Source organism: Pelodiscus sinensis, chromosome 14 (genome assembly GCF_049634645.1).
Source record: "Pelodiscus sinensis isolate JC-2024 chromosome 14, ASM4963464v1, whole genome shotgun sequence".
Taxonomy (NCBI): domain Eukaryota; kingdom Metazoa; phylum Chordata; order Testudines; family Trionychidae; genus Pelodiscus; species Pelodiscus sinensis.
Window position 1 is genome coordinate 36434468 of NC_134724.1, and position 25963 is coordinate 36460430.

The 25963-nt window shown below is 60.1% G+C and overlaps 1 protein-coding gene across 2 annotated transcripts in view; it reads right to left on the bottom strand.

The window, feature by feature from the left end:
* Positions 1 to 25963, bottom strand: part of ZNF609 (zinc finger protein 609) — a 111667-nt gene that overhangs the window by 35494 nt on the left and 50210 nt on the right. The window lies entirely within an intron of this gene.

Sequence of the window (25963 nt, forward strand, 5' to 3'; positions counted from 1 at the left end):
GTCTCAGTCCCGCCACGGGACGGGACATCATTACACCGTGCCCTCCTCCTGACAGCCGGGGCACTGGCCATGAATCTCCTCCCAGGCTCACAGCCGCAGCCAGCTGGGGACAGCCCCATGGCGAGCAGCAAGCCACAGGCCATGCAAAGCCGGGCTGAGCACTCCTACCCCCTTCAGCTAGCACCCCGGGCCAGCCCGTCAGCCCCAGCCAGCCCAGCCCTAGGCAGGGAGACTCGCAGTGGAAAGCCCCCTAGCTAGCTCTCCCCTGCACGCCTGCCGCAGCAACCGCTGGAAAGCATCCGCCCGGCCTCCCAAGGGGAGATGCAGGCGTGGCGCAGTGGGGGGCCGTCTGCTCTGTACCCCGGGGCCCCCCTGCGCAGTGAGGTGCGACTCCCACTGACTCACCCACACGTGGCGATGGAGTGTCAGTACCTTGCTGGTTGCGGGGCTGGGGCTGGGGATGACCCCTACTGGCCCTGCCTGTGAGCCCGGCCCAGCAGGGGGGCTGCCTGAGTCAGACACAAAGACCCAACCGGTCAGAGGATTGAGGACAGCGAGGGAACTAGGGAAGTGAGTGTTCGGGGAAGGGGCAGTTGCTGGTTGGGAAACATGAAGGGAACAGCCTGAGCTGGGGGCTGAGGGGCTAGGGGTGATGGACCCCTACCCCAAGGGGGCTGAGGCATCCTGGCCCTGGCTCCTGTAACCACAGCACGTCTGAGCTGTATCCTAGAGAAGCAATAACCCTCCATTCGACTGGCTGGTGGAGTCTGTTCTTGCTGCAGACGGGGCGCAGGATTTGGGGGAACCCCGACGCGGCGTCACAGCAGGTACCAGACCCCTAAGGCAGGTGAGGCTCCGCGGCGCGACTCACATCCGGGTTCCGCTCCTAGCTCAGCCGCGGCCTCCCCGCGTGACCTCAGGTGCACCCGGGAACGCTGCCAGGCGCGGCTCACACCACCTGCCTGCCTGAGGCTGAAGCCGTGGGCGCAGCAACTGCTCTCCGGGGCTGAGGAGCAGGCAGCGCCGGGCGAGAGCTGCGCACACTCGCTGCACTCCTGGTGCGAGGCTGGGCCTGCCCCTTGTGTTCGGGGCACCAGAGCCCTGCCTCTTCCACCGAGCTGCCCCAGAGGAGTCACACACAGCAGCTGGAGGGGAAGCAAGACAGAGAAGGCTGCACCCGCCGCCCCAGGGAGACCTTGGCGCAGGACTGGGGGACAGAGGCAGCAGGCTTAGCTCGGGGCAGACACGCTGCCAGTGCAAACTGGTGCCTTGCTCACCCCATACACCAACCCCTCTGCCGGGGGGCTCCCAGCCTGAAGCAGACACGGCCCGGGCCAGGCACCTCTGCACGTGCACAGCCATCAGCCGCCTGCCATGATGGGGGCAACTCGGCCTTGGCAAGGCGCCTCGAGCAGCCACGCCCCCACGTGGCACCGTCAGGCTAATCCCTGTGCAAGGGCCACCACACCGCCCCAGCCACCCAGCTGCAGTTCGTTAACCCTGAGCCGGCGGAGGGTACAGGAGCCGAACAGGATCGGCACCGAGGTAGGGCGAGGACGCTGGGCCCCAGACAGGAAACCCTGAGCCAGCTGTGGCCCAAGCTGGCTCTAGGAAATGGGGGGCTCAGCGCACCAGCACAGCCGGGGTGAGCACATGAGCAATGAGCGCTGGGAGGAGCAGCACTACACGGCCAAAGCCGGTCGGTAACAGGAGCTGGTGGACGTGGGGGTGCACATCACCAGCTCTCCTCGGGCTCAGAAAGCCTCCGGGAATCCGCCAGCTCCACTGAGAGCCAGGTGAGAGGCCACACACCAACCCCCGGCAGGACCGCGAGCACAGATGGGGCCAGAATTGCGGGGGGTCACTTCCCATTCGCGTTCCCAGAGGAGCCAGGCGCCCCACTGCGCCGGGAGCTGTACAAAGACAGCAGGGAGCTTCCAGGCTGACGCAGCAGCAGAGACCACAGCTGAGCAGAGGTAGATGGACCAGGGAGCCCGAGGAAACAGCGAGACGATGATGAAAGGGACCAGACAGACACAGGGCAGGGGAGAGTGGAACACACGGGCACAGGGAGCGCTGGGATGGGGGCAAACGTCACTGCTGTGCCAGTGGGTGTAGGCGGGGAGTGGGGGGGGAGTCCTGAGAAAGGAGGGGCGTGGCAGGTGCCCAGAGCCGCGCAGGCGAAGGGAGGGCGGAGCCCTGGGAAAGGAGGGGCGTGGCAGGTGCCCAGAGCCGCGCAGGCGAAGGGAGGGCGGAGCCCTGGGAAAGGAGGGGCGTGGCAGGTGCCCAGAGCCGCGCAGGTGAAGGGAGGGCGGAGCCCTGAGAAAGGAGGGGCGTGGCAGGTGCCCAGAGCCCCGCAGGCGAAGGGAGGGCGGAGCCCTGGGAAAGGAGGGGCGTGGCAGGTGCCCAGAGCCCCGCAGGCGAAGGGAGGGCGGAGCCCTGGGAAAGGAGGGGCGTGGCAGGTACCCAGAGCCGCGCAGGTGAAGGGAGGGCGGAGCCCTGGGAAAGGAGGGGCGTGGCAGGTGCCCAGAGCCGCGCAGGCGAAGGGAGGGCGGAGCCCTGGGAAAGGAGGGGCGTGGCAGGTGCCCAGAGCCGCGCAGGCGAAGGGAGGGCGGAGCCCTGGGAAAGGAGGGGCATGGCAGGTACCCAGAGCCGCGCAGGTGAAGGGAGGGCGGAGCCCTGGGAAAGGAGGGGCGTGGCAGGTACCCAGAGCCGCGCAGGTGAAGGGAGGGGGAGCCCTGGGAAAGGAGGGGCGTGGCAGGTGCCCAGAGCCGCGCAGGTGAAGGGAGGGCGGAGCCCTGGGAAAGGAGGGGCGTGGCAGGTACCCAGAGCCGCGCAGGTGAAGGGAGGGGGAGCCCTGGGAAAGGAGGGGCGTGGCAGGTGCCCAGAGCCGCGCAGGCGAAGGGAGGGCGGAGCCCTGGGAAAGGAGGGGCATGGCAGGTACCCAGAGCCGCGCAGGTGAAGGGAGGGCGGAGCCCTGGGAAAGGAGGGGCATGGCAGGTACCCAGAGCCGCGCAGGCGAAGGGAGGGGGAGCTCTGGGAAAGGAGGGGCATGGCAGGTACCCAGAGCCGCGCAGGTGAAGGGAGGGCGGAGCCCTGGGAAAGGAGGGGCGTGGCAGGTGCCCAGAGCCGTGCAGGTGAAGGGAGGGCAGAGCCCTGGGAAAGGAGGGGCATGGCAGGTGCCCAGAGCCACGCAGGCGAAGGGAGGGCGGAGCCCTGGGAAAGGAGGGGCGTGGCAGGTACCCAGAGCCGCGCAGGCGAAGGGAGGGGGAGCCCTGGGAAAGGAGGGGCATGGCAGGTACCCAGAGCCGCGCAGGTGAAGGGAGGGCGGAGCCCTGGGAAAGGAGGGGCGTGGCAGGTGCCCAGAGCCGTGCAGGTGAAGGGAGGGCAGAGCCCTGGGAAAGGAGGGGCATGGCAGGTGCCCAGAGCCGCGCAGGCGAAGGGAGGGCGGAGCCCTGGGAAAGGAGGGGCGTGGCAGGTGCCCAGAGCCGCGCAGGCGAAGGGAGGGCGGAGCCCTGGGAAAGGAGGGGCGTGGCAGGTGCCCAGAGCCGCGCAGGCGAAGGGAGGGCGGAGCCCTGGGAAAGGAGGGGCGTGGCAGGTGCCCAGAGCCGCGCAGGCGAAGGGAGGGCGGAGCCCTGGGAAAGGAGGGGCGTGGCAGGTGCCCAGAGCCGCGCAGGTGAAGGGAGGGCGGAGCCCTGGGAAAGGAGGGGCGTGGCAGGTGCCCAGAGCCGCGCAGGCGAAGGGAGGGCGGAGCCCTGGGAAAGGAGGGGCATGGCAGGTGCCCAGAGCCGCGCAGGCGAAGGGAGGGCGGAGCCCTGGGAAAGGAGGGGCATGGCAGGTGCCCAGAGCCGCGCAGGCGAAGGGAGGGTGGAGCCCTGGGAAAGGAGGGGTGTGGCAGGTGCCCAGAGCCGCGCAGGCGAAGGGAGGAGAAGGAGATTCAGAGCAAGCAGCAGTCGGCAGGGGAACACCGTACAGCTTTGGACAGGCAGCTCAAGGCTCTACTGACACCACCCGGGCTACTGGAGCGTCAGACCCACAAGCACGAAGTGTCAGTAACACACTGCAACCCATGACACACACAAGCTGCAATTCCCAGGGCAGTAAGAGGCTACAGGGGCAGGCTCTCTCCAGCAGGACACGGTTCTGCTGGAATCCCACCCATCACCAGGAGGGGCGGGTGACCCAGCCCTCCAGAGCAGCAATCTGGGGAAATCCACGGTTATGGGCTTTATAGCCATGGGCATCCGCATCAGCAGATATGGGTTAGGGATGTGAAGGGTTAAGCGGTTAAACACCCCCTTCTCCACTGCCCCCACCTTGTTTAATCCATTAACCAGTGTAATGTAACGCTTAGCCGGTTAACTAATTAGATCCCCAGCATGGATGCAGATACCCAGGGATGGTTTTTGCGGATAAGACTACACATTTTGTATCTAAAACCTGCAAGTTTGCAGATATCCACTTTACCCACATGGGCAGGTGTGGAGGAGGATATCTGCAGGTACTACTTTGTATCCGCGCAGGGCTCTCGCACTCTGCAGCCTCAGAGCCCAGAGGACGGGGACGGACAGACACACACATCCCTGAGGTCCCAGCCAGCGTGGTGCACCGCAGAGAACGGTTTGCACAGGCCACATGCCTGAGCAAGGGGACCCTGGTGACTGAACCCCGGCGGGAGCTGTTGCGCCCAGCAGCCCACCCATTCACAATGCGCAGCGGCATGAGCGCCACCCGGTGGAATATTGGGGTTCGCTTTGCCCCGTCCCCAGCAGGCAGCGGTTCCGCTAGATCGGAACTCGGGGGCCTCGGCACACACCTCCCGTCACACTGAACGGTGTCTCAAAGCTCGCCAGACACATGGCAGTTACCGCTGGCTGCTGCTCCACCAAGGCACTCAACAGTGTCCAGCTCCGAGCTCACATGCCACCAGACACGTGGATTCCTCAAACAGCCCCTGATGTCTCCCGCCGTGGGAACGTCAGAGCCCAGAGTGTCCCACGGCGGAGCGACGCCAATCCCTCACGCGCTGCTGCCGTGTGGGAGCCGAGGGCTCTACCCACTGGGGATGGCATCACCCGTGACCTCCAAGGGGAACGGCCTCCTCCACACCTGACCCCCACGCTGCACATCAACACCACGGAGACATGTCCCGTCACCGCCGAGCCACGCTGGTCTGCAGGCCACGCAAGGCTTGGCGCTGGCACTCATTCCACTGCCTACGTGCGCCAGAACACATGCTCGCTCTCAGGCTCCGGCAGGCAGCCCCAGAGCCACCCCGGGGATGGCAGCTGACACGCTGGGGAGGCACATGACAGATCATGCAGAGCAGTATTTAAGAGCCCCCAGGAGAAGAACCTCACCCCACAAGGAGCTGAGCACGAGAGCCATAAATCCTCATTAGTGTTTCCTGGCTACATCTTTCCTGCGGCTGGAACTGCACCAGCTCCTAACAAGAAAGCAGCCAACCAAAGCTTGTCAGCGCCACAGAACGCCAGCGACGTGCAGGGCCTGCTGGGAGCACTCAGGCACACTTTGGTCCTGACTACACAGCCACTGCACAGCCCCCCCCCCCGAGACCCTTACGCCTCCCTGCCTGACCGACAAGCGGCACGTCCCATGTGACCCGGCCGCAGAGTACCATGCTCACTGATGCCAACCCTGGTGCGCAGCCTGGCCCGGCAGGATGCAGTGACCTATGCCACCTGCAGAGCGGCTTAGTGCATCCACAGCACAGCGATACGTAGAGACGAAAGAGCTCGCGCTGTTACCCAGAGGGGGGAAGACTTTCACACGAGCCTGAACTGGGCCCTCTGCACCAGCAGCACAGATCACAAGCCTCGTGAACACAATTCACAGGCCCAAATCGATGCCATCTGCACACACTGAATGCTGGGACTTCAGCCACACACGTTCTATGGGACCCACCAGGGCAGGACAGCCGGCTGGCTGCATGGTGGTGGAGGCAGGCAACAGAAAGCCCCGTTCTCTTGGCATTTCATGCGCTGCTCCTGATGGGTTCCCCTGTGGGTGTGGGGTGGAGAGATTCATTAATGACAGCAACAGAACTATTGCTTTTGATTTACAGCTTCTCTCACTCCCAACTGAAAGATCTTCTTGGTCATTTCCAGCTGAAGTATAAAGCCAGAAACCTAAATACAATGGTCACAACCACAAGAGCTTCACATTTACTTGCTACACGAACGGAGAAGCTGCAGTGCTGTGAGTTTTGTAAATTACTTGTCATCATTTTCTGAGTAACAGAAGCCTAGAGAGGCTGCCCTTCAAGGAGAGACGAAGGAAGGCAGATCTGCTTAGTTCAGAGAGACAGTGAATGAGAGAACACAGGAACTACATTAGATAACGAATGGCACTGAACTGGCAGATCAGGTGTTCTGTGTACCCCTTCACCATACACAAGCGACAGGATACATAATGAAAAGGAGAGGAAGTGCTTTAAAAAAAATCTTCCATACAGAACACACATATTTAACCTGCAGAACTCACTGCCACAAGACAACCATGAGCCTAGAACTTAGCAAGATTCCAAGGAGGATCAGACATTCCTACGGGCCCCCAAGCACGCACCATTATGCCAGGAGGCAGGAGTGTTGAAATGCTCCGAGCATGCCAGGCAAATCCCTACTGGGCTCCATCTGTAACAAGCGATGCCAGAGCTCCAATGAGGTTTTTCAAAATTGGACTGAATAGCAACAGGGCCTGTTCCCAGAGCGTCTGGAACGGCTGCAGAGCTCTCTGCGGCTGCCCCGAAGGAGGATCAGAGTTTCCATAGCACGAAGGCGTAAACACTACAGCGAGGAAGAGTCCGAGGAGAAGCGCAGCTTTTGTGCCAGCCATGCCTCCGCAAGGCCGGCGCTGCTCTCCAGATGAATGCATCAGTGGCAGAAGACAGCATCGGCCCCGCCCTGCTGCATGCGTGCGGGCAGCCGGCACTGCCTAGGACCATGCAGTTGGCCCTTTGGAGCTGGTAGGCAGAGCCCACACCGGCCGGTGCCAGCTCTGAATTCCACCGCGCGGGGCTGGAGAAGCTAAGCTCTCAGATCCAGATGGCTGGGACTAGCGTGGCACCTGGCTGCTTCCTTTCCAAACAGGAGGGGGGGGGCGGAGGAAGAGAAAAACCTGGGGGCAGAGCCTTGCTCTGCTCTGCACCGGCTCTCCATGCACAGAGGAAGGCTGCCCAGGGCCTGCTCTCAGCCCAGACCCCTCAGCCTGCCGCCATTCCCAGCATCGCCCATCCACAAGGCCATTCACTCTGCTCTGCAGCTGAGGATGATCAGAGGGCCCTGCCTAAAGAGGCTGCTTGTATTTCCCATCCCCCACAGGGCTGACAACTCACATGCTCTGCCTGGCCCAGAGGGAGGCACCAGGAAAGGGCTTCCCCCTGCTGCCTCCCTATCCCTGCCCCGCTGCGCGCGTCTGTCCCAGGCAGCTATGGGGAGTTCGGGGCCTTGCACGACTGCTCACCAGGAGATCGTCTGAGAGCCCCAACTCACCTGCGGAGACCAGCGCTCCAAGTGATCCACTGCAACAGGCACTTACCCGCCCTGGCCCAGCTCTGTCTGGAGCAGGAGGAGAACACGAGAACCATGGGCACGCTTGGGGTTCGTTCCCTGTAAGCTGGGTGCTTGTGTGACCGCTCGGAAAGAGCCAATGCCGCGCAGCTGATTAACAGCGTCCACAACGAGGCTTGTGTTTCTCCGGGTGGTGCACGTGCCTCTGTGCACACAACATTTATTCTGCACATGGATGGAAGAGATGAGAGGGAACCTTGGCCCACACTAAGCAGCGTTTAGGGACAAGTTTGTGTGGACACGGCCTTGTCACTAGACGTCAGCTTGTGTGAATGCTGTTTGTTGGCACTTGCGCAAACAAAAGACTTCCACCCTACAGGAGAGTTCCGCTTGGCCTTGAGTGCTCCTGTGACAAAGCAGCGTTCACACTGTCACTAGCTCGTTCACTGGGGGAAGGGGGACATGAGCACCCTTGAACGATAAACGTTTTGTTGACCCAGTGCAAGTGTCGACATACCCGCAGCTGTCACACAACCCGAGTAAGAGAAAGAGGGTGCAATTAACATGGAACACTCTCATCCTAGGGTCTCAACGGACTCAAGAAAAGGGGGGTGAGTTTATTCCCTTTGTATAGGTGGGAGAACAGACAAAAAAGGAAGCGCTGCAGGCACACAGCAAGTCAGGAATAGAACACAGGGCTCTCTACTCTCAGGCCCCTACTATAACCATTGCACAACACTGCCACCCCCTCTAGAGACAGAGTTCTGGCTGGGTAGCGCATGTCCAGGAGGAGCCAGCTGGCCAAAGCTGCTTCCCACACACAGAAGTCATTCTCAAACACCCATCCTCTTGCTCCTAGGCAGGGGTGGGGAACGGCTTGCCTGGATCTGGCCCCCGAGGCTCTCGGCTCCCCCCGGCATTGGGAAGCCAGGTCTACTGCGGGACTGGAGCAGACAAGATCTACCAGTCTGGATCCCACTCGGTTCTGATGTGCGGGGGGAACATGAGGACTCTCCCTCCCCCTCACAGGGACCGCGGCAGGAAGGACTTGTCTTGTTTTTCATTCTCACTTGTGTGGCCCCCGCCTGATTTTGCTGTGGGTCAGCCAGCCGCTCCTGCCCCAACCAAGGTTCCCCAGCCCCGCTGTAAGAGGAAACAGCTCCACTTTCCCCAGGGAAGCCAGAGACCCTTCACCAACCCAGGACACACTGACACGGACAATCCAAGCCCATCTCTCAGGCTCCACGCCATGGGCAGCGCTACCAACACCAGGGAGACACGGGCTCACAGAAACCAAAACCAGCTCTTCCCCCGCATGGTCAGAAAGGCGCTTCAAGAGGTGGCTGGGATCCGAGCATGGACAAGAGCACCGGGCCTAGCAATGCCACCCAAGCCACCTCCCTCCCGTGCGTGAGCCTCGTGCCGCCCTGGCCAGGGATCACGCCGCCACAGGGCTGGGCTGGTTGCCTGCAACTGGGAACACCACGCTGGTCACAAAGGGACATGTCTGTGAACGACAACCCAGCCACCATTCAGCTGGCGGGGGAGAAATAGAATCATAGAATACTAGGACTGGAAGGGACCTTGAGAGGTCATCGAGTCCAGACCCCTGCTCTCATGGACCCAGTACTGTCTAGACCATCCCTGATGGGCATTTATCTAACCTGCTCTTAAATATCTCCTGAGATGGGGATTCCACAACCTGCCTGGGCAATTTATTCCAGTGTTTGACCATCCTGACAGTTGGGAACTTTTTCCTAATGTCCAACATAAACCTCCCTTGCTGCAGTTTAAGCCCATTGCTGCTTGTTCTGTCCTCCGAGTCCAAGATGAACAAGTTTTCTCCCTCCTCCTTACGACACCCTTTTAGAGACCTGAAAACGGCTATCATGTCCCCCTCAGTCTTCTCTTTTCTAAACTAAAGAAGCTCAATTCCTTCAGCCTTCCCTCATAGGTCATGTTCTCTAGACCTTTAATTATTCTTGTTGCTCTTCTCTGGACCTTCTCCAATTTCTCCACATCCTTCTTGAAATGCGGTGCCCAGAACTGGACACAATACTCCAACTGAGGCCTAATCAGTGCAGAGTAGAGCAGAAGAACGACTTCTCGTGTCTTGCTCACAACACTCTTGTTAATGCAGCCCAGAATCACGTTTGCTTTCTTTGCAACAGCATCACAACTGTTGACTCATATTCAGCTTGTGGTCCACTATGACCCCTAGATCCCTTTCTGCCGTACTCCTTCCCAGACTGTCACTTCCCATTCTGTGTGAGAGAGGATATTGTGGCCTTCCTGTGGACTGAATGGCTGGTGCCAAGGGTCCAATCCTGGAGTCAGTAGAAAGACTGTCTGACTTTCACCGGCACTGGATCAGCCATCAACTGCTTCTTTCCCAGTGGTGGCCAGATCCCGGCTTCAGCTCAGAGTTGGGATGTAAACAGTGATCCGGTTACCTGGTAAGCATGTGCCTTACTGGAGTAACCAGTTCATTGGCGCCCGGAGCAGCCTCTCACCGCAGCACGCTGCAGGCAGCTCCACCCATGCTGGGCCCACCACGGCACAATGCAACGGGCTGGTGAACCGGAGCTCCCTGAGAGCATGCGGCAGCCTGGCAAGGTGACCCCTGCTGCCCAGCGGGGAAGCTCTGGGCAGGTGCCTCCCAAATGTCACAGCATTTCTCCATCTTGCCAGGCAAGCCTCAGGGGAGCCCTTGCTGCAGCCGGGAGGGGAGCTGCGCCGGCACTGGCCATATGGCCTTGGAACCTCTTCTCCAAGGGCGCGCGCCGGGTTCGAGTTGCGGCGGAGCCTTCCCTGGAGGGGAGGAGCAGCTGCGAACAGACGCAGGGAACAGCAAGCCCTGGCTGAGATCTGACAACTGGCTTTCCCAGAACCAATGCCAGGCGCAACACAGGAAAGGCCTCCTCGTCCTCCAGGCCTCAGCCCCTGCCCAGGAGGGACGAGAACACGCGGGGAACGGCGTGACCGCTGGGAAGCTCTGCAGGCACACGTACCCGCAGCAGCCAGCTGCCCGGAGCCAACGCGCGCCGGTGCATCCCGGCTCCCATCCGCCAGCCGGGGTCCCGGGTGACTGCATGTAACCAGGAATGTTAACCAATAAGCCCAGGGTTATGCTCCTAGATCCCTGCTATCCAGGGCTGGACTGTGGCTCTCTCCTGCTCTGGTCCAAGTCTCCCATGGGGAGGGCTCCAGTTCCTTCCATGGGAGACCATCCCCCAGCAGGAACATTTGCCTGATGTAGAGTCTACTAAGGGGCTACACCCCCGCTTCCTACACTCACCAACCCTCACACTCTAGTGGCCAGGGAGCGTGAGAACTGTGCTTGCCAACCCCCTCCCTCTGGGAGCAGGTGTGTGGCCAGGGGGAGGGTGCAGGGTCTCGGTGGAGAGGGTGTGTGAGGGGACATGGGGTGCAGGGTCTCAGCATTTTGTGTCGATTAGTCGATAGGGCGCCTCCACCTTTGAAGGCAAAAGCACAAGCACCACATGGAGCCCAGTCAGCTGGGGAGTCCCCAGCTGATCCCGAGCTCCCTGTGGCGCTGCCGCTTTGAAATGCCGTGTGCACCCTGGGCACTCCCCAGCTGGCCCTGGGCTGCACGCGGCGGTTCATAGCGGCAGCGCCACGTGGAGCCCGGGGTCTGGCCCCAGGCTTCAAGTGGTGCTGCTACTATGAAGTACCCCCTCTTCCCCTCCCACCCCCCCCCCCCGGCTGCCTGTCTGATAGAGGCAGCAAATGGGGGAAGCGATTAGTCGACTAGTCCTTCACATCCCTAGTGTAAGGAGACTGGGGGTGCAGGGTCTCGGCAGGGCAGTGAGTGAGCGGGCTGAGGGTGCGGGGTCTCAGCTTGAGGGGTTTGTGTGAGCGGGCTGAGGACGTGGGGTCTCAGCTGGGGGGAGTGTGAGCGGGCTGAGGACGTGGGGTTTCAGCTTGGGGGGGTGAGCGGGCTGAGGACGTGGGGTCTCAGCTTGGGGGGGGTGAGCGGGCTGAGGACGTAGGGTCTCAGCTGGGGGGAGTGTGAGCGGGCTGAGGACGTGGGGTCTCAGCTTGGGGGGGGGGGTGAGTGGGCTGGGGGTGTGGGGTCTCAGCTTGAGGGGTGTGTGTAAGTGGCCTGGGAGTGCGGGGTCTCAGCTTGGGGGGGGGTGTGAGCGGGCTGGGGGTGCGGGGTCTCAGCTTGAGGGGTGTGTGTGAGCGGGCTGGGGGTGCGGGGTCTTGGCAGGGTGGTGAGTGAGGGCGCTGGGGTGCAGGGTCTTGGCTGCCGGTGGGAACCGTGGCAGGAAGTGGCCAGGCCACAGGAGCCCGAGGCCGGCAGCGGAGCAGGGAGCTGGAGCTGCTTCCCACGGGGGCCCTGGAGCACAGCGAGGAGCCACCACCACCCCCGACCCTTCTAAGCTCTTCATGGCCACTCGTATTCCAGGCCTGAACCGGGCTGGGCACCAGGGAGTGCCAACCCCCAGCAAATGCTCGGACACAAGCGTGAACGATCACCTTGTCACTCAGCTCACTTCAGAGGCAGCAGGCGCTGGGTCCCTCTGACAAGCTGCATTTCCCCAGAGCTCACTGTCCGCTTTAGGCAGATCAGCTGGTCAGCAAGTGAGGAAATGGGGGTAATCCTGCAGCCCCCGGGGGCGGTTAATCTCTGGTTTAAGGAGGAGGATAATACGCTGGGATAGAAAATTCAAGCCAGATCCCCTTCCGCTCTGGGTGCGCTTGCAGGATGACCCGTTAACGAGCTAATGGCAAACACACAGAGCTGCTCTTCCCCCAGAGCGGGCTTCCTGCCACGATTGAAGCATCCTGCGCAAATCCCCTCCTAAGCCCTGCTCGGAAGCACCACCCCTCCTGCAGATACCTAGCTCTGGGCTGGCTCACCGTCAGGCAGCTTAGCAAGCGCCCTGCTAAGTCCAGGCAGGACTAGAAGAGGCTACGGGGCGGCTCTCTGGAGAGGACGAGTCCCAAACGGAAGAGCAAATCTCCCTCAGGGCTAGCAGGGTGTGAAGGACACAGGCCAACACAGACAGCACCCCGGGCAGGGCAGGGCAGGACCTGCTGGAAGCTCTGAGCTCACCCATGGCTCTGAGGTCCAGGAGGATCCTCGCTCCCGGCCTGGATGGGCCTGCCCTTGCACACGGCTGCAGCTGGCTCGTCCTAGCCCTGCCCTGCCGGCCGGGAGGAGGGGGTGTCCATGGGGGCTGCAGCAATCACAGCTGTAAGGAGGCTGGACACTCTGCTCCCTTGGCATCAACCACAACGCGCCGTCTGCACAGCTCTTCCTAGAGCACCGGGCGAGCCCGCTAGCCTGGGTCTATGCACCTGGGAGTCAGCAGAGCTCCTGCCTACCCAGCAGGGCAGCCGGCAAATGCGAATCCAGCCTCAGGTGAGAGGGGCACACAGGAGCTAAGAAACCAGCAGGACACAGAACGCCTGGCATGCACCACAACTGACGGAGGTCTACCCCGTGCGAGTGGGCCGCACAGACAGCCATGCCCAGCTCAACAAGGAGCATTGCTAATGCACCCTCACCACAGCACCCGCGCCTGGAGAATCAGGCTTACCGAGCCCCTAACGGCCCCCTAGCAGCCCCTTGCCCACTGTTTCTAAGGAGGGGGGCCGGAGCCAGGGGAGTGTCAGCGGAGCGCCTCGGACGGCATTTCAGAAATGAACGGCCTGTTGGCATGGGCAGCCCTGGAGACGTTAGTTACAGAGCAGAGGGCAGCAGGGGGCCGAGCCAGCCCCGCACCCCTCTGCCGGCCTGAAGTGGGGGGGAGAGGGAGGGTTCTTCTCCACAGCTGGTTTGATCTGTGGCCCCCACCACAAGGGGGGCCATTCGTGCCACAGGGGGCAGCGCAGGGGTCTAGGGGGCGACCGCCAGAGCCAGGAGCAGAGGGCAGCGCGGGGGTCTAGGGGGCGACCGCCAGAGCCAGGGGCAGGGGGCAGCGCGGAGGTCTAGGGGGCGACCGCCAGAGCCGGGGCAGGGGGCAGCGCGGGGGTCTAGAGGGGCGACCGCCAGAGCCAGGGGCAGGGGGCAGCGCGGGGGTCTAGAGGGGCGACCGCCAGAGCCAGGGGCAGGGGGCAGCGCGGGGGTCTAGGGGGCGACCGCCAGAGCCAGGGGCAGGGGGCAGCGCGGGGGTCTAGGGGGGCGACCGCCAGAGCCAGTGGCAGGGGGCAGCGCGGGGGTCTAGGGGGCGACCGCCAGAGCCAGGGGCAGGGGGCAGCGCGGGGGTCTAGGGGGCGACCGCCAGAGCCAGGGGCAGGGGGCAGCGTGGGGGTCTAGAGGGGCGACCGCCAGAGCCGCGGCAGAGGGCAGTGCGGGGGTCTAGAGGGGCGACTGCCAGAGCCGCAGTGGGAGACAGGAGCGACGAGGGCGAGTGGGGAGCCTGGGTCCCCCGCTCTGAGGGCCCAGCCTGGCCCTGCCCCTGCGCTGCGGGAGCCGAAGGGCGCCTGATGCGGGAATGGCCGCCCTGGCTCTGAAGGCAGGCGAGGAGCAGCCTTGTCGCTCTGCTGTGAATCCAACTCTGACGCCCAGTGAAAGGGCTGCCACGGGGTGTCCAGAGAGTAAAGGACCCAGGAGTAAAGGATGGAGGGGCCAGACGCTCCATGCCCCACCCCCCGAATCGCCTCTGCAAAGGGGGATGCTCAGCGGGCACAGAGCTGCCGCACAGGCGCCAAGGAAAAGGCCCTGCCTGGCACTGCCCCCTCCCACAGCAAGCCTGTGGCTGCCGGCCGTGGCACTGGGCAGAGCAGTCCGCAGCAGGCACCTGGGCGGGTGCAGAGGCCCCAGGAGCAGGGGCGCGCTTCACCCAGACTCAGTGCTCCTCAGCCACAGCTTGAGCTGCCAACCACGAAAGAGTCTCTAGGGATCAGGGGCTGGAAGCAACAGGATGTTTTATCCAACACCGGGGGGACAGGCGGACGGACGGGAATAACCTAGAAAGCAGTGCCCCGGGCAGACGGGTGGGGGAGCCAATCTGTCTGAGCATCTCTGCACCGGCAAGTCAGCCACCTGGCTCTGGAGGCTTTCCGGAGACGGCCCTGGCATTCAGCTCTGGACCTCCCGTTACCCAACACATGGACGGATTCACAGGCGCTCGGAGACAAGGAACAACAATTATGAGGCAGGCGAAGAGAGGGACTCTGAAGCAGAGATTAAAGGCGCCAAATACAGATAATTTGTTAAGCAACAGCTAAGTGGGTATGTGATCCTCATCTATCCCCCAGGAAGGTGTAAACACCAGAGGAGCCTGGGGATTATTCAGGATGAGGGGAAGGGGGCTAAACAGGAGAAATGGGGCAGGATTAAGAAAGGGAGCATTTCAGAAGGAAGAGGCAAAACTTCATGGCTGGGCAGTCTGCTGGGCCAGGAAACAGCCCGTCACCTGATCGTTTGTAGAGTACAATGGACGAATCCTAAAACTTACCAAGGAAATGGTGCTACTTGTGTCGTGGGGCTCCTCTGCCCCTGTGACGGGGTACCGAGACCCCGCACTCCAAACCCGGGAGTCTGCGCCCTCTCAGAGGGGCCGCGGAGCGCGTACCAGCCGTGCGCCGGTTGCTCCCGAACCGCGGCTCAGCTGAGTGGCGCCATGGCTCAGCTGGAGCGAGGCCACGGCACAGCTGAGACTGCCTCAGCCCCGCCGGTGGGACGGGGGCGGGGAGGAGTGTTTAGGGGCACAACCCCGCCAGCTGGACGGAGTGTTTAGGGGCACAACCCCGCCAGCTGGACGGAGTGTTTAGGGGCACAACCCCGCCAGCTGGATGGAGTGTTTAGGGGCACAACCCCGCCAGCCGGACGGAGATTGGAACTTAGTCTCAGTCCTTAGGGCCCTGGGCTGGGGCCCATGTGTGAGGGCAGGCCCGGGCCCCCCTTCTTTCCCCCATCCGAGGAAAAAGCAAATATTGTAAAGCCCAACGCGAGGAAACTAACCGACGGGCTTGGAGAGACAGCTGACCGGACCCCGTACTAGATCGAAAGGGGGGGGACACGGTCACAGCCCCCCACAGCCACGAAGCATCTCTCAGGCACTAACGGGGACAGACACAAACGCGCGTGTGCACACAGACAGACAGACAGACAGACAGACAGAAGGGTCTGCCTGCCATTCGACAGAGAGGCACTGAGCGAATCTGTGATTTATCCCAGCTCACGCACAGGACTCAGAATTGATGCTGGAACCCTGACACTCTGTCCAGCAGCTTTTCTGCACAACCATTCTCTGCTGTAACCCTCAGAGAGTTTCCATGTTATGCTGTAACCGTGATCCAGAAGCACAGTGGTATCACAGAAAAGCAACCTGCCTTTGTGGTTGAACCAGGGGAGCATAAACCCGGAGGAGAGGGAAACAAAAGAAAATCCCCTGCCTGATGTATTATTTTACTTACAAAGGGGTGCTGCTTAGCTGGGGCAGTTTAAACATGGCTTCCCCGCTGACGAGATTTGATAGCCCTTGGCTAAAACAACGTGCTGCATTTAAAGGCTTGTAGACCGGCGGTGCTAGGGCATCAGATGCCAAGTACTGCAATGCCTCTTAGAATGGCTAGAAAAACCTTTCTAAAAGACATTTACAAGACACCCTTGTGAGCAAAACTTGGCAGAGAACCTGTAATACGACAAACACTCGGGGGAAATTGGCTTTAGAGGGCAAGAGGAGATCACCTAATAACCGCATTCAGCCTGACAGCTTAGACAGCAAAGTATCCTCCCCAGAAAGACACGGTGTGTGAACTCCACGCCACAGATCTATAAGCAGATTAGAGAGATTTCCTCTGGGCCCTGTGTTGGAAGCATTCTTAGCCCACTGTGCAAGAGCAGCATGAACCCGCTGAAAGGGATTTGACACACATGATACACACACATGCGGGTAGGAGCGAGGAAATGGATCGTTTCTGAGCTGCAGGGAGACGTGGGTATTTCAGATGTGATAAGTGGTGAAGCCTAGAAGGCGTTTCAGATCTATTTATCCCTCCGGCGAGAGACGACATCTTCCTTCCATCTATTAAATATTAAAGAGCCCAATTTTCGTATGATTTGCACGTCCCCGTCCTTGCAGGCTGCGTGTTTAGGAGGCTGCCCACTCGCTCTCTTATCTCTTCCTCTCGGTAGGCTCTGCTCAAGTTGCCAAGAGAGATTCGATTGGTTTTCAGTCACAAAGCCAGCTCCGGCTGATTGACTGGGAGATTAGGGAAGGAGGGTGAGCAAGGAGTAAGTGGAATCACATGATGTCCTGGGCAGGCCTGCGCACAGCCCACACAAAGCGTGTCTGTGTTCTGAGAGAGCAGAGGCTGGGATTCCTGAGAGCCGGGCTCTTCCCCAACTGCCCATGTGGCTTCTGACAAGTCACGTCTCTACCTCAGTTTCCCCACCAGCAAAATGAAGATAGGTTTGCACGGAGAGCAGCAGCCTTCTCTCCTGCGCTGGGCTGTGCCTGGAACGCCCTTCCTGACACTTGGCACATTCCACCTTCAAGAGATGCATCCCAGCCAGTACTGCTGCAGCCCTATCCCTTGCCCAGACTTGGCTCAGGGACATGATTTATACAAGCCAACAAGGACCCCCCCAGGATCACAATTACGCCCTTCTGTTCACCAGGGCCTGAGCGAATACACTAAGCACCTCAGGTGGGGGCGGGAGGTGCCTCCAGGCATCTGGAGGAGGAAGGTGCACAACTCTGCCGAGCGCCGGAGACAAAGGGAGAAGGGGAGCGTACAGCTGGCGATTGCGGCGCTCACAGCTGGCGTGGCACTCTGCTTCGGCTGCTGCCTGCCCGCAGAGATGGCGCGCTTTGGGCGGGACGTTCTCGTTTACTTGATGCTGAGCAATGTGCCCCCGTCCCCAAGCTCCTGCCACAGACACATGCTCACATGCGGCACAAGCTCCCGGCCTGCCCCTTCAGTGTTTTCATTCCCGTGTCCACGAAGCGGGAGGCTCTTCCCCCACAGGAGCGGTTCCCACGGAACGTCGGCTTGCGCGAGCTGGTGCCCTCTTCGCCTTGCACTCTAGCCCGGGTGCTCGGGGCGAACTGAGGGCTGCATCCTGCAGGCGCTGCCCCCCTCTGGCCCCAGCACCCTTTAAATCAGCAGACAGGAGCAGCAAGAGGCTTGCCCACCTGAGCCTAAGCTGAAACCAGCAGACTCGTGTCCCGGAACACCAGTCTGGCTTTCCATCCTGGCCTTGGGACGCAGAAGCCGAGCGCCTGGCCCAGGCTCCCCATTTCCCCCTTCAGATCAGGTGCCTCCGGAGCCTCGCGCCGCTGGCCTGGCTGGAGAGCTCGGCAGGCTTTGCCAGGCCCCGGCACCAGGGGAGCTGGGTTTGACGCTCTGCTTTGCGCCGAACGCTCCCAGGGTAGCGGTCTGTTCGGCGAGCCCCAGCCGAGGATTACAGCTTTGCCAGGAGCCGAGCCATTAAACCCAGCCAATCTGTAGCTCCCCACGCAGCTCGTACAGCAGGGCGAGATATCGTCCCTGGCACCTGCACTTCTGCAGATGGCGAGTCAGACCCCCGGCGGCTCTCCTGTCAGGGGGCTCTCCTCCACTTGCCCTGCCAGGAACACGGGGCCCAGAACCGAACAGATCGCCAAGGGCAGTGCACAGCGACCCCGGGGGCAGGGCCCTGAGCACAGCTCAGCGCTCAAGGGGGGTCTCACTAGTCCAGGCAACGCAGCGGCTTACGCTGACAGCTGACAGCCACCGTCCAACTAGCCCAGCTGTGCAGAATCGATTGCTAACAGGGAAGCTGAGTGTCAGCGGGGAAATAAATTAGCTGGAGCAGAGACAGGCGGTAGCTCACCCTATCAAGGGCCTGTTATCTGAAGGCTGCCTACTCAACCAGACTGCAGGGCAGAGCGGAGATCAGGGGAATGTTTCCAGCGGCTCTAAAGGGGAGAGACCAGACTGGAGATGAAAAGCACAAGCCTATTAAACCGGCACAGCCCTTGCTGCCTGCGTGCTGTATGTCAATGGATTAAGTGTCTGCTTTGCAAAATTCTCCAGGCCCTCAGTTCAAGGATCCCAGTTTAAGTCGCTCGTCACAAGCAAATGTGGGCAATTAAACAGCTGCTATTAATACCAATGTGACTAGGGGTCTGAGATTGGTTCCAGCCAAATATAGGGGGAGAAAAGCTGTAAGAAACCTTGCCCAGGGTTTCTTCACTTGTGTCTTGGGACAGCCAAAGGGCAGGCATGGGTCACAGCATGTCAACGAACAGCTCAAAATGAGAGCTCTTCCGCTGTTACCCTGACCCCAAGCCCAGCCCTTAACACCCCATTTCAAAAGGAAGTCGTCATCAAAGAATCAGTGTTTCCCCATCACTACATAGATCTGACACACTGCACTACTTCCTTATACGCCGAACAGAAAATACCACACAACGGTACGCACAATCGCACAGCTATTTCCTATGCAAACTAGAGGGGAAACAGTATGTCAGATACCCCCAGATAAGAACAGTGGGTAAAGGCTGTTCTGGACTGTACCATGGAAGACAAGCACACAGGCTAGACATCTGCATTCAGGCAGCACGTACAACAGATGTGGAAGAGAACGCAGGAACAGTCATGCTACTGACAGTCAAACCAAAAAGAGGGTATGGCTGTGTTCTAGGGAACCCCAGAGCTGGGCTTCTAACCAGCACCCCTAAAAAAGACATGGACTCGGCTACAGTCGTAACCCATAACCCTGGGGCTTTCCCCACCACCCCACTGAGCTGTTTTTCAGTGTTCAGTTTCCTCAGCTGCACCCTGAATTTTCATTTCAGGTGTAACTGAGCATCTTGACGCCCACAAGACCACCACTGCGCCCATGGGGCAGGAGCAGCAGTCCCACAAGATGGCCAGACCACAATGCAAAGCAGCTGTCTGAACGCATGCGGACAGCCCCGCCGGGGGACGAGCGCAAGGGGGACAGCCCCACCGGGGGATGAGCGCAAGGGAGACAGCCCCACCAGGGGACGAGCACAAGGGGGACAGCCCCACAGTCCTGCCGGGGGACGAGCCCCACAGTCCCGCCGGGGGACGAGCGCAAGGGGGACAGCCCCACAGTCCTGCCGGGGGACGAGCCCAAGGGGTTTCGCTGGCTGAGCTGACTTGAAAGCACGTGGCCCGAGAAGGAAAATGTCCGAGACCCCTCCCTCCAAACCACTGCTCTGCCCTCCAAACCACCCCTCCCTCCAAACCAGCTGCAGTCCATCTCTCCCAGGCCAGTCACAGACCCAGCGCCAGGCACCCAACAGAGGCCTGACAGCGCCTCCCACTGCTGTATAAAACCGCCCCTGCTGCGCGCACTGATCTACCAGCGCTCCCCTGCATCCGGCGCACGCTGCTACATTCGGGGCAAGCCCCAAAGTACACATGGATGCCAGGAGGCTGCACCGCGGCGCACGTCCGCCTAGCCCATCTGGCAGCGCCCAGCCCCGCATCCAGGCACATCTGCTCTTGGTGCGCACTGCTCCTGCTCCAATTCAGTGGGGTAAACAAGGTGAGGGAGTCCCCGGATGCTGCCAGCTAGCAGCTCACCCAGGCTGGCAGAACAACATGCCAAACAGCTCCAGTGCCGGAGGTGAGAGCAACCGGCTGGATTGCTGCAGCCCCCCACAGCAGACAGCCGCCCCCTGCAGAGCCTGCCAGCCCTGCACGCAGCCCTCGCTGCTAATGCAAAGACCTTTACCGAAAGGGAAAGTCAACAAGGAGCAAACGCTTGGTTTAATCACCTGCTGGCTGTGGCTCTTCTCCTGCAGCAGCCTCCTGCACGCTGCAGATCCCTGGGCTCAGCTCCACTTTCCCCCTTAATGAGGGGTGTGGAGGGAAGGGTAGGGGAGACCGTGGCTCCCAAGCTAATTGTCCCTCCACGGATAATTGAGCCAGCCGACGCGGAGGGCTCAGAGCTAGCGACAGAGGTGCAGGGAGGGATCCAGGCCCGCGTGAATGATGGAGACGCTCTTACAACTCGGGCAACGCCCAAGTGCCTGGCACCTGCCTGTGCTCTGGAGGGGAGTAAGCGATGCCCATGCTCCGGCCTAGCGCCTGCTGTCCCAAGGGGAGCTGCAGCGTTCCCTGAGAGCTCGGCTTGTCCTGTTCCAGACTGGCACTGGGGTTCAGAGCCGTCCTTCCTCGGCAAGGAGAGACACTCCCTGCTCGCTCCACACCCTTCGCACGCCACGCCCTGGCCCCGCAAGGGCACCACCAGCCAGCGCTTTGCACTGAAACCTCCGAGCAAGGGCAGGAGACTTCTGCCCAACAGCAGCCCTTGTACGGAACGTGTCCAGTAGGTTACGCGAAGGGTCCAGCCGTGTCCGCACAGCAGAGTGCCCCTGTGCCTCAGTACGCCCGACGCCTGGGCCGAGTCACTGCCTCCAGCACCATGTTCACACCGCCTGGGCCAACTCTCCGGCCTGCCCTTGTGCCAGGGGCTACACCCTGGCTGGCCCGCCTGTAAGTGTCCCGGGGCACTGCAGACTGCTGACCAGAGCATGCAGAGGAGCCAATCAAGTGGTTTGGCTGCAGAAGCATAATGCTCGTGCCCTACTCGCGCCTGCAAGCCTCTGGGGTAATAACTTGGGACTCCGCCCGTAGATAAACCCACTGCCCTCACTCAACAGGCAGCCACCTGACCGGGCTTCCTGGCAGTACAGGGTCCCACAGGCACATTTATTGCCCTGGCTTGGTCCGTTTCTGTGACTGGTCTCGTGCGTTTGACCAGCTCTGGGATAACTCCTCTGTGAGCGTCCCCCAAACCACGGCACCTACCCAACCTGGCCAGCTCCCAGAGCGCTCCGAATACCCGACTACCGGGACAGGGCAGCGGCAGCCGAGTCCTACCAGCCACCCCGGGCTCAGAGCCAGGGCTCCTGTGCTAGTGGCCCTCCCCAGGCAGGATCACGCAACGAAGGCCCCCCTGGGTCCCCAGCCAATGCCCCGACGGAGCACTCCCAGCTCCCGGGCACTAAGGCCAAATCCAGCTCTGCAGTGACATCGCCGACCGCTCCACCAGCCTGGAAGCCTGCTGGCTGACGGGGCTGCTCTCCCTGGCGCGCGCACAGCACTGCGCAGCCCCCAGGGCAGCAGGCGTTGGGCTGACGCCCCTGGGCCCTGTGGAAGCTGTAGCAGGAGGAGGATCGACGCCGCTCACTGCTCTGTGACACTGGAACGAAGCCGGATGCTATGAAGCCAATGCCGCCGCCACCACAGGTCCCCCTGCCTCGGCTTGTCGGAGGCACCACGATGGACTCCCCCACCCAACTCTCTGGGCAGGGCCCTTTGCACCCACCTCACACACCAAGAGACATTGCGGCCTCTGGCCCAGGTGCAAACAGGCTGCCCCCCTCCACCAGCCCAATCAGCTGGTGTTTCTCTCGCCCCTTCAGGGGCTCTCCTGGTAGCAGGATAACAAAGTCAGCACACCCCACCTCAGAGCACCCATCCTCCAGAAGAGCCCTGGGACCTTCAATGCCCCTCCCAATCAGACAGGACTTTCATTACCAAAGTCTCCCTGCCGGGCCCTCTGCCCGCTGTCCCAACGGAGGTTTCTCTCCCTGACGGCTGAAGGGCGAAGACCCCGTTAAAGGACTTGCAGAACTTTAACTGCCTCTTGGCCCTTTGGCTGCACATCGCCAGGGCCAGCAGCACTGCCGGCTCCACAGGAGACAGCGGCTGGCCCGAGCCCTGCCCTAGGCGCTCAGAACTGAAAGGCACCGGTGCCCCGAGACACAGACCCAGAACAAAAGAGTCTGATGCCCACAAGAGTGCTCGGGGCATTCGTCCCAGGGGGATGTGCAGAGACACGGGGCTGCTCCTGTGGGCTCACACTACGCGGGGGCCCAGGGGATGCTCCAAGCTGAAACCCTGCTCCCCAAAGCTTCCAAGGGCCTCCCCTCGTGGCGTGGGGAAGTGGCACAGGGTGTTCTGGAGCAGGCATAGCAATAGCCAAAGCTGGCCAGGGAAGAGGCAGCGGGTTTGTGTGTCAGAGCCACAGGAAGCACGCAGCCCAGAGCAGGGGTGAGCAATCGTTTTGTACTGGGGGGACGGGACCCCCGAAACATTTGAATGGAAAACACACTCTAAGCGCCAGTCCGCGCTAGAAAACTGGGTTGTGGTTTAGCAACGCCAATGGGGGGTGAAAACCCTCTGCACTGGAATGGCGCCGTCAAAGCAGCCTCAGACCCCCGGCTAAGCCCACACTGCCAGCGACCAGACAGGGAGAGCGTTACAAAGCGCCGTGTGCCCGGCTCCCCTTGTGGGGGGCGCTTACCCCGGGCCTGTCAGCATAGAAGTGTCACAGAATTCTTCCGTCAGCCTGGCTATTGCCTGCGCTCGCCGACAGGAGAGCCCCTCCCCTCGCTTACTGCCTGGAAGTGCTGCCGTGTTTTCAGTGTAGACGTGCCTAGGACAGAGACCCCCCAACCTCAGGTGCACCTGCCGTGAGGGCATGGAGGGACATTCAAGGGGGGGGGGCACAGCAGGGCCTGGGCCAATGCCCACAGGGGCTGAGAGGGAGCACCACCCAGCCCCGGTCCGTCACCAGTTCTGCTCCAGCCCTAATCCCAGCTTCAGTTCCCAGCTCTGGCCACATGACCCCATCCACCCCCCCCCTCCCCCCCAGGGCGCCACAACCCTGGGATGGGGGCAGATGGGACTGAGATGGGAAAGGCCTGGGGACCACTGCCTCAAGACAATACAGCTGTATCCAGTCCACAGGGGGAGGAATCTTCTGTGGGGAGATATTCCCGCTTTCCTAGTGTGCCTCCCCTGCCCCCCATATGTCCGGGTGTCAGAGCCTGGCTTAGTGGCTACAAGTTCTGCTGATTACAAAGGAGCTAGGAATAGGTCTAGCCACTGACACTAGATGGTAACAAACGCATGTATAGATTTACTAATGGGCTGCTTTGTCTGTGTGCCTGCGGCTGTATTGGATATCGGTTCTGCAGCAGGTCTGGCTGGCCCCTTGCCTGTCGTTACTCACAAGCAGGAGGGATGAAAAGTCATTCTTCTTTAAAAACCTAAAGATCATTTCTATTTTAACCAGATTTAAGTTCAATTAAATACAGTTTTAAATAAGCCTATTTAAAATTAAATGTAAACTTATGACTTGAGCCCTAAAGTTAATATATTCTATTTACATCACCCCTTACATTCAATTCAGTATTCAAGCACAAAATGTTTATTGCAGAAGTTTTAAATAAAGTCAAGCCACAGAACTGGTTAAGCACCTAGAACTAGACTTTGCTGAAGGGCCAGGGAGTATCTTTTCCATCTCAGTCAGTACATGTATCTCATTGAGTTCACTAACTAGTTCATTCCAAAGTTAAGAAATCAATTGGAGCCGAAAAAGTAGAAAAGCTTTTTCCCCTCTTCTAATCTGTGACTAAAAGCAAGGTGTGAGAGGATGAGACATGCCAGTTCTACAGTCTGGAAAGGCATGATGACCAGAAACAATCCATGCAATTCACTAACTACAACCCCCACTAACGCCCTTTGCCTTTCTTAAATGGCAAGCAAACTTGGACTTTTTTCTGATATGTCCAATGTTAAGTTTTACTTAACAACTGTAAAATGCTAGTTTTCTGCATTATTAATTTAATTCCGATTTCCATCCAAATGCAACGTGACACACATCACGGGCAAAAAAATTAGCCAGCCTCATTTAATATACAAGAAATGCATCATTCCCATTTCCTAACAATAAAGATTAAGAATCTGAAAAATATTTATATTCAGCTATATAATGGCTTAAATGAACGTGAATGGCTACAGAGTATCCTCCTGGCTAGCACAGCATACCCAATCACACTAGCTAATGAGAAGCAACCTCCCTTTAGGAAAATAACTAAAAGTCCAAATGTAAACCAAGATTAAAATTGATTATCTAATTCAATTATCTAAATCCTTAAACGCTGATTTAAATCAATCCACCCTGCTCAGAACTGTTTTGAAGCTAGTGCGAGGAACAAACACAGAAACCTGCCAAATGCCTTCTTTCGGAGAGAGCTCTGAGTATTACTGCTGCTTCCTACATTTGAAAGGTGGTGTGGTCCAGTGGTTACAGCTCTGACAGTGACTGTGTGATCTCAGAGTGGTCATTTCACTGGAGAGTCCAACCTCCCACAGTGGCTGCGAGTGTCAGCCACCCGTCGGGAAGCATGCCCAGCTCCTGCCGAGAGCGTGGCCACAGCAATTATCGATCCCAAGCCCTAGGGCAGGGGTCAGAAACCGTTTCAAACCAAAGGGCCAAACCACATCAACATTCAGAACAAGTGGCCACTAAAGAGCAGTAGAAGAACGCCTGTTTGCAAGACTGAAAATATACAACTGAATATTAGTAATTGGCAGGATGATTCATAATAGCATCAATGAACATTGTACGCACGGACTTTCTTTAGTGGGACTTCTGCTGCTGCCGGGGGTGCAGGAGTTAGGGTTGGGGTGTGAGAGGGGCTCAGGGCAGAGGGTTGGGGTGTGTGGGAGGGGCAGGAGGCAGGGTGCTGGGGGTGGGAAGTAGTATACATGGGAGAGGGAGGAAGGCTGGATTACTTTACCTAGCCGGGGCTGGGCTGCTGCACCTGAGCAGCAGTGGCTGTATGAGGGGCCGGGCCAGGATCACTGCAGCTGGATCGTGGCTTCCCCTCGTACCCATGCCGCAGCAGGAAAGGGGCCGCCATCAGCCCTTCCCGGGGCCAGACCATGGAGCCGACCCTAGGATCGGGACTAGGACACTGCAGCCAGATGGGGGCTGGGGCCCTCTCATTATCCCAGCTGGGAGCGCGTATGGGTCCCCTGCAGCACGCTTTCAGCTGGCCCTTTGAAGGAGCAGAATGCCCCAGCCAGCCTTTCCTCCACCTCCGGGTACAGGCGCCTAGACAGACGGCCTCCCTGTGTGTTTCAAGTGGGGAGTTGCTCGTTTCCAGTTAGAGAGTTGCCTGCACTTTGGAAATGACAAAGGAGCCAGATTTGGCTCGAGCGCCACAGGCTGCTGACACCCACCCCATTCGACGAGCCAGACTCTAAATCCCACTTGGTCCAGCAAGGTTGCTTGGTAAGCCCTGAGCACGTCGTCCAAGCCCGCCTGCCCCTTTCCTGTGGCGAGGGGGCAGCCGTGGGCATGTGGAGAGGCCGGGGGGCGGGAGGAGACACAGTGCACCAGCGGGCGGCTGGATCTCCATGGGCATGTCAACATTCCCAGAGACAGTTGTGACGGCACGTTGGGGGTCCCCCGTCTCCTGCACCCCGAAATGGCACAAACAGACTGCACCAGCCGGTGGAATAGAGGAAGTTTATTGCCTCTCCAGGATACAGCACAGCACAGATGTAATCTGGTCACAGAGCTGGGCTAGGATGCCTCAGACCCCCTTGAGATGGGGGAGACTGGGCCCCTAAACTCCAGCCCCTTTCCCTAGGCTGTCTCCTCCATGCTTCCAGACAGCAACTAACCAACA